Here is an 8952-nt window from a genome sequence, read left to right as displayed (position 1 = left end):
TGTATGTGGAGAGAGGCACTGCTCCCTGTTGAAAGTGGAATATCCCTTTAATACATTTGCATTATGCACATACGTTGTATTTTCATTAATTGCATTAGTAGCTTACCATACATTACATATATCCCGTCTAAATAAATAAACATATAAAGTAACACTTAAGGTCATTAATAGTAACTAGGCCAGGTGTTAGTGTATTCTGATTGGTCCCTGACTGGCCAACCAGAACAATCAATCTCTTTTGCTACCGGGGTCAGTGGGACAAAGTCCACATTCTTCCATTAATATTAATTAACACTTATGTTGCAATGATTTTTTCTCTTCAATGTCTCGCGATGCCATGGTCTCCATAGACCTCCATGTAATTTATAGTGCACGGATTGTGCACGCCCATGCCTAGATGATGCACCACGTGTGTAGATACTGTTCACAGCTTTCAAAAAAAAAAATCCGCTTGGAAATCCGTTCAGGCATTCATGATTTATAAGCCATTATGTTTTCTTCAGATGTAAACAAACATGGCTGCCATGTTTGAAAGAATGGGTTGGTATGGGGGTTAAACATGCAATTTCGCGATCGCGATCATGCCTAATACATTTCTGGAGGTCCAAAAAATATTTTTGAAAAAAAAAATGTTTTTATTTTTTTTTCAAAAACGGCCCAAACTCGGGAAACTCGGGGTTGGCACAGCGGTAGTACCAATACAAACTCGGGAAACTCGGGGTTGGCACCATATGTGTTAATGGCGAGAGTGTAGTTTTAAATTGATATTTAATTTTTTTATTTTATTTTTTGCTTTGTCATGATAAATAGGAACATTTTGGAAAAAAAATTAGTGAATACACAGTGAATATTTGTTGAAATGATAAAATAAATTGCTATGTGGATTACTAGTCTTGCACAGACGTCTCCTGCTAGACACTGCATTGTGCGGTGATGCGCGGTACGGCCACGATGCGGTACGGCGTGGCACGGTCATAGCGATTTCGATGAGTATAATGAATTAGCTTCAACAAACTAGTTCACATGAACGATATCGATGTAACTAAGAGATTCGTTGGGTACATATATTTTAAATGGGCAGACCCAGAGGAAAAATCTGCTTCTCATTTAAAGCTTTTCAGTTGCTCATGAGACGTAAGGGAGCCACACTTTTGTTTCTCATGTGTGCTTCATTAGAAGATCAGATATTGCTCTCCTTGAAGCTCCTTGTAGATCCTAAAGGTGCTTTAGGATCTTTAAGGAGCTTCTCATTTGGAGCCATGTTTGAGAAGAATTTGAGTATCTTATTCTGAGATTACAGGGAGTGAGAGACGAGATGTAGGGGAGCACTCTCTATTGACTCATTAGTGTATCCTATATTACTCTCATATTGAGCCAAATATGAGAAATAATTGAGTAGCTTTATTTGAGATGATAGGAGCAATAAATGAGACATAGGTGAGAGCTCTCTGATGGCTCATTTAAGTCTCTTAACTGTGACCCAAGATTCTTACTTTGAGCCATTAATGAGCAATAATTGAGATTTAATTAACCAGAACCTTTTTTTCTCACTTGGAGCTGTAAATGAGATACAGTATACATGCAGATATTTTGATATAAAAACAATACAATAATTTCCTTCAATAAAACTTTATTTAATTTCCTTCAATAAAACTTTATTTTCTGTAAGGTGGCTGAAGATGAAGTGCTTTTAACAGTAGTCTTTTAAAAGACTACTTTGGAAAAGGTTTGGGTTGTGTATTTACCTTGCCATGATGTAACTCTAAGGTGGCCAAGAAAACAATACATTTTAGTTATACAACAACCCAAACTACGACCAAAGTGGTCTTTTATTCCAAATAAAATAAAAACAAACATCACAGTTCCTCCCCTTACTACTCATGAATGCAGTGCCAAACAAGAAAGTGACCCTAATCAAATCAATGTGACCAAAACAGTCACTGCTACTTAAGTCAAATACATGCAAAAAAAAACACATGCAATAATACTTAACTAATTAAATGCGCACAGCTTAAAAGTTCACTTAAGAGTGCAAAGTGCCCATTGGTCAGTGCAAAAAGCAGAAGTGACATGTACTCCCAGCAAAACCGGACAGGAACAAACAGTCAGTGATAACTATTCCAGTTATAAGTTACAGTTGTCCTTACCAAACGACCGTTGTGTTTCATTGTATAATGTGAGGACAACATTCACGAAGGACTGCCAGTCTCTCACGTCTCCGTCCTGGGTAGATGAATCTATCTGTTCCTCTGTCTCTTACTCCAGTATCCGAGGATCTCGGGTGGGAGTTCTTAAAGATTGTATTAAGTTTCCTGCACCCTGGCCAATTCCTCCACCCCTGCAAGGAGAACCCAACAACGGTGTCCGCCTTCCTCACCAGTCTGTTGAGGTTGAAGGTGTCACCCACTCAGTTGTTCCTCCCCAGCACGTTATTCCAAAGAAAACTGCTCCACTTGCCATACCAGATTGGTAGAACATCTGTAGCATCCTGTTGCACACGCCAAACGATCCCGTCTTCTCAGGAAGAGCAGGCTGTTCTTACCCTTCCTGTGAATCGCCTCTGCGTTGTGCGACCAGTGTTTCCACGGACACCGCCTTCCATCCAGCTTCGGTGCCATACCGTAAGACATAGTCTGCAGACAGGGAAGATGAAATTAGCTATATAAGCACAGTCAACATGTTTTCCCCACGCCAGTGATGTCGTTCGAACCTTCTCTCAGTCAGTGGGGGAAAATAAAAGATACAATGTTACATTAAACCCTGAGACACAATCTCTTCCATTGAAATAACCAAAGAGTTAATGATCGTTTCGGCCTACACCTGCCACTGTTCAGCGACTGTTGCAGCGCAGCTATCTACAAGACTCTTATTAAGAAGGACCCAGAAGGGGCACTGTTTGATGTAAAGTCATCAACAAAACTTCCAGCTAAACCTTCAGTTTTAGAGGGGCTTTCAACAGGATAATCACAAGGTTTGTGTGCTTTATTAAGATAAAGTACCAAAGAAATTAGAACAACCAGGCTGACCGCATTTAAGACAAAGTGTCTTTCCTGAACAAAGTCTGTGGATTAACTTCAAGTGCGTTGTTAGTGAGTTGGCATTGGCCTGAGGGACTTTACAAATAAAACAAAACATCTCAGTATCAAATCAGTGCATCATCAGAGCACTCAGATAACAATATACTTTTCAGTATTAAAATTCAGTGCAGCATCAGAGCCCTCAAAATAAATCTTCTCAGTTTAGCATCAGAACCCTCAAAACCATCTCAGAAGTATCAGAAATCAGTGCAGAATCAAGAGCCGGGAGTCTCTGGTAGGGGACCCAACCGGTAGGAGACAATATAATCTCAAAAGTATTAAATAAATAAAAACAAAATAAAAATAATAATCAGTGCAGCATCCGAGCTCTCATTTATTTGACCCTGGGATTGACCTTGGTTGTAGCAGCATCTATCTGGTAAACAGCACTTTGCAAGAAGTGGTAGACATTAGCCAGATCCCGGTTGTACGAGGTAGCGAAGACGAAATGATTTTTAAAAAGCGTGTCAAAAGAGGCAAGGGAGTCTGGTGACTTACACGGGATTGCACGTTTGTCAATCACAATGAAGTATTTGTGTATGGTACACCTCTGGGTCCCCACAGCCAGTAGATAGGGTTGACGACTCTCGTGATGCTGTCCAGATGCCCCTCGACACTGGTCCCAGTCTGTGACAAGAGAACTTCATTAGTCATGTTATTACAATTAATATGTTTGCAGTTTAGAGCCCCAACTTTATGAGATAGCCACCAGAATCACTTCTTGCCACAAAATGCAACCAACAACATTCTGCCTTATCTTTATTCTGCTAAATGTAAAATAAATAAACATATTCATATCGGTGTATCTCAGGCTGATGGGGATAGATCTGTGGGGGGCGAAAGCAGACAATTATCACAGGGCAGTCGCTGATTACAGATGAGCATGGTTATCGCATGATTTCACAAAAGTATAGTTTTAAGGGTGACTATTAGGGACAGAACAGTGAGCCATCTTAAACTTTAATTGAACTAAAACCTTACCTAGATGAACTTCACAAGGTGGTCAATGGCTTGTCGGGCTGAGAGCTTCCCTGGTCTCTTGTTGCGGCCTTGAGGTGAGGGTGGCATGAGGTGGATAAGGCAAGATGGAGGACATCTCACTGTCCCATCCTGAAAATACAAGGGAGAGAAAAAAACCCAGACATTTTTACTATTTTAACCCTAACCCTAACCCTTACATTTTGGTTTCGAAACCAATTCCCTCTTCCATTAGTATTAGTCATTTAATTCCAGCATACCATTTTCCAGTTGTCCTGTTGGGATTCAGCTTTATGAAGCAGATCTTCAAGGTCGCCTGTCTGGGTGAGGCCATGGCTTTGTTCAAGGACTTTCTGCCTGTAGCGAGTAGGCCCCTTTTCCAGGAACTTGGAAAAGGGGCAGCGATGCAGCGATGTCATCACCAAACATCAGACTGAAATTCTGCTCCATCTGCAGACAAGATGGAATACAGACGACAACATGGCATACATTTTTAATAGGTTCACCTTATGACCAGGGCTGTGATCTGTTTAAAGTCATTTTTCATTTCAGTTCGACTTTAAGGCAATACATACCATTCCCGCAATGTCAAGAAATCTTGGAAAGGTGGTGAATATTTCAGAGGACTTCACTGGGTCATGAACCATTGCTTGGCGATGGGTGAAGGTGTGTTTCATCTTCTCCTCGACGATTGCTTCATCAGTTGTATGGTTCATCAGTGCGATGGCCTCACAACACTGGGTTTTGACAGGGGATTCTGACACTCTGTAATGATCCTCTCTCCTCCAGGTTTGGCCATCAGAATGTTTTCAATCATCTAAGTGGGAGGGGGGAAAAGGGGGGGACAGGGATTTGGTGGCCAAATATATTTACAGTAGCACAAATGTAAACCATGCCCCCCATACTTCTCCGCAATTGTACTTTGCCATTTACCCCCCTGCTGCCCCCTTTATCAGAATCACCATCTTGATCTCCATTTCAAACAGTCATCTGCAAATCTTACCTGAGCGAGATGAGTCAGGTCAGCTCTGTTCCTTTGGGCAGGACACGGCTGCAAAATGGTGGTGTCATCAGTCCCCATTGTCTGCACTGGAGCTGAGAAAGGCTAGTTTCAGTGAGCCTCACTGAATCTAGCATGTTGACATAACAGGAGTGATTATAATAACATGTGATTAGCAAGAGGGGATCATTTGTGTTAAGAGTAATGTAAAAGAGATATTATAAATAAATATTGCGTGCCGGATCAAACAACATGAAGTGCTTTTGCGCACTGCTGCCAGTAGCCTACTTATTTAGCGTCTGGTACTAACTCTGCTGTCACGTACTGCAGTTGTTCTCAAACTTTTCAGGCCGCAACCCCAAAAATAATCATATTTTAACTGGGGACCCGGGACCCCCCACCCTGACGAGCACTAAGAGTTGGGACAGTACATTTTGTATAACACTGTTCTATTGTGAAAGTCTAGCAGATCTACATGCTCACAACGCCTCGCATTGCGAGGCTTTGTGAGCATGTAGATCTTCTATTTTCACAATCTCTGAGTCTAATATTTGATCATTTGGCCCAATGTTTAGTCTGTCATTTTAGAGGTATTAAAAAGTCCTTAAATTGTCACTTTAGAAATGTGCAAATACCCTCTATACACTTAAAGTTTGTTGGTTTGTTTACTGTTGAGAAAACAATGATTAGCCAATCATCAGGGGACCCCCCAAAATAATTTAGGGACGCCCCTGGGGGTCCCGACCCAAAGGTTGAGAACCACATTTCTAATACCTCAAAAGAACAGGGGAACAAAGGAAAGAAAAGACCGTTATAACATTAAAAGTAAACAAATTATATAAAAACTGGTCAAACGTTGCCCAAATTGTCAAATGATATAAGAGGCAACAATTGTGAAAATAACAGATCTACAAGCTCACTGCATTCCAAGTGCTTGTCAGGGTGGAGGGTCCCCAGTTCAAATATGACTATTTTGGGGGGTCCCCAGTTCAAATATGATTATTTGGGGGGCTTAAGTGGTTAACAGTCAACAGGATCACTGATTACATTAATTATGAGAAGCAGTGTTCTTGGTGACATCACCACCAACAAGTGCCACAGGATATAAATAACAACAAGTGGGCTTGAGACCAGTATATTATACCAAAACTTCATAGGATAGACCAAGGATATTCTCCTCAAAAATATAAAATAAATAAAAAATACCAACAGTACAAAGGCAGGGCCCTTAGCCAATGAGGCTAAGGGCACAGGGGTATATATTTGTGCCCATATGAGCCCACACTGTTTTGTATGAACAGTATTTCTAGTTAAGAACTGGTTCTCAAACTGTTTTTTTATTTAAAGGACCCCCTGTTTTTAGTATGCATATGGCCATGATCCCCCATCATCCATAACTCCCCTAGAACTGTACAAATGGAACCAGATGGACCTGTTAGGGTTAATTTGGTTCCATTTGTATACTCTACTACCATTGCTAGCTAACATTAGCCACAAATACCACACACACACACACACACACACACACACACACACACACACACACACACACACACACACACACACACACACACACACACACACACACACACACACAGTATTGAACAGCTGCTAGCTAACTTTGGCTCTGTTAGCCACAATACCACACAACAGGCTGCAAGCTGTGCACAAATACACAGCAAAGCACCTTCTGTTAATAAAAAAACGTCCACTTCTATCAAAAGGGAAGCTTATCTTACACATTTTGAACATTCAGTTCCATTAGGATGTAGTCTACTGTAAAAACGTTAGCATCAGCTAGTGTTAGCATTAGCTAGCGTTAGCATTAGCTTAGTTGTACTGGTTGGATGAACCTTTCAGAAAAATACACACTTTGTACAAAAACACTGCAGACAACATTCTTAAGTAACATACAGTACATGTAGGTTACTTTATCCAGTGGCTATGTTGTTTCACCTACCTAAAAAGGATAAAGTCCATGAGAGCATATAACTCCTGGTTGTTCTTCTCTTCAGCACTGACTGACTGAGGTTCAAAATGGCAGCCAGCCCAGACTGGTTCAAACCAGTTCCAAGTCGTTCCAATAGCTCCTCTCTGTCTTGAGGAGCAATAGATGAGCAGCAAATGAGCAGCAAATGTTTCCTCTGAGAAAGTATAATAATAAGGATATGCCCCGCCTCCTACAGAGCTCTGTTTCCTGCTAGATCAAAGCAATATGTGATGTCACTGTTCTCATCCTTCCCAGTTGTTGTTTGGGCAATTAACCCTTTGACTGACTGCTGCTGAAGCAATAATGCATTGTTTTTCATGAACTACTGTACACTTATCTAAAGATTAGATCTGATCAGATCAGATCAGGGGTCTTCAACAGGGGGTCCGCGGGGATACTGCAGGGGGTCCCCTAAAAAAGGGGGGGGAAAATATATAGGATATATATAAATATATAATTTATTTTAAGAAAGAAAAAAAAGAAAAAATATATATTTTAATAGCATTATTATTATAGCAGTATTGAATGCACAATGTGATTTTACACAATTTTATACATAAATATACAATATATGTTGTAGCCCCCTTCCCTACCCTACAAGGTATCTCAGTTATAACTATTATAATTATAATAAACATACTATAAAGTGTTAGGCCTATACATCATTGGAAAAAATACTATTTTTGTCAATACTGCATGTAGAAATACTCTGTAACAAATCATTCTAAATTTACTTAAAGTACAAAACTGTTGGTATGAAAATGTATTTAAAGTGCAAAAGTAGAAAGTACTCATTATGCAGAATCTTTGAAAAGAGCAGATCTACAAGCTTACAATGGCATTGGTAACATTTTTGAGAGGCCATTTTTGCGACCGTTAGGTCGCAGTTACTATCAAAACCTTCACTGGCAGTCTGTCTGCCTGTCCGTCTGTCCGTCTGTCCGTCCGTCCGTCCGTCCGTCCACATCACGGCACACCACACTTTTGCCCTTCTCCACAACCGTTGCCCCTATCCATGCCAAACTTTGCACACACACTCCTTGCCTGCCAATCCACAAGCTCCACCCCTCCAGAGACCCCTGGAGCTCCAGGGACCCCCAGGGACCCCCTGGCGCCACTGCCAAAAAGTCAAAAGTAGCCGATCATACATGTGCTTATCTCCTGGTTAGGGAGTCTTACTGGTATTGTTCTGCTCCAGGATTCTGGCTACCCCCCTAAATCACATGCGCTGAGTCAGAATATGCAGGTTTTATTCCAATGCGCAAACAGGAAGTGTCTCAAAACTGCCACTTCCTGGTGTGTTTTGGGTATTACGAGTTGGTAGGTGCTCCGATATATTTTTTTCTCATGTCTGCATGTCATTTTAAGCCTCAGGTCGACATTCAGTAACCCTAATATCCTATCGTGATTTTATAGTAATTCAAAGGAGGCTAACCCTAGTTTAATCCTAGGAATGTCGCACAGAAATAAAACACACCTCCACGTGTTCGTCTCGGTGAGCTATTCAACATACTAAAAGATGCGCCCTTGACACATGATGGTTTCGGACTTATAACACGAAATAGCTAACCCTAGGGTCAGCTATTTCGCGTTATAAGTCAAAGACGATGCGACATCAGACCTTGGTTCCGAGATATGTTGTAGAGCTCTCCGAGACGAACGTGTGGATGTCTTGGTTATCCTCCTACGACCTTTCTTCCCTGGGATCTCCAATTTGACTAAGGGTCATAGAGTCTATAAACGTTAGAGCACATTGAATGCCAGGCCAGAGAAAGCTATCTCCTCACAGGAGTGTCTGTGTGGGATGAACCTTATACTGGCGTGTTCAGCTCGCAGAGACGAACATGTGTATGTGTGTGTGTGTGTGTGTGTGTGTGTGTGTGTGTGTGTGTGTGTGTGTGTGTGTG

General features: G+C 41.2%; 1 long non-coding RNA gene across 1 annotated transcript; it reads right to left on the bottom strand.

Annotated features, from left to right (window-relative positions):
• Positions 1 to 3558: 3558 nt before the first annotated feature.
• On the bottom strand, positions 3559 to 7407 carry LOC308298423. Its single transcript, XR_013962712.1, has 3 exons — positions 4316 to 7407; positions 4059 to 4187; positions 3559 to 3704 (listed from the first exon to the last, which is right to left on the bottom strand). It is a non-coding gene; the product is annotated as an uncharacterized lncRNA (long non-coding RNA).
• Positions 7408 to 8952: the final 1545 nt, after the last annotated feature.

This window comes from Nannobrachium achirus (genome assembly GCF_963921795.1).
Source record: "Nannobrachium achirus genome assembly, chromosome: 14".
In the NCBI taxonomy this organism is placed as follows: Eukaryota; Metazoa; Chordata; class Actinopteri; order Myctophiformes; family Myctophidae; genus Nannobrachium; species Nannobrachium achirus.
This window is presented reverse-complemented; position numbering and strand designations above follow the sequence as displayed.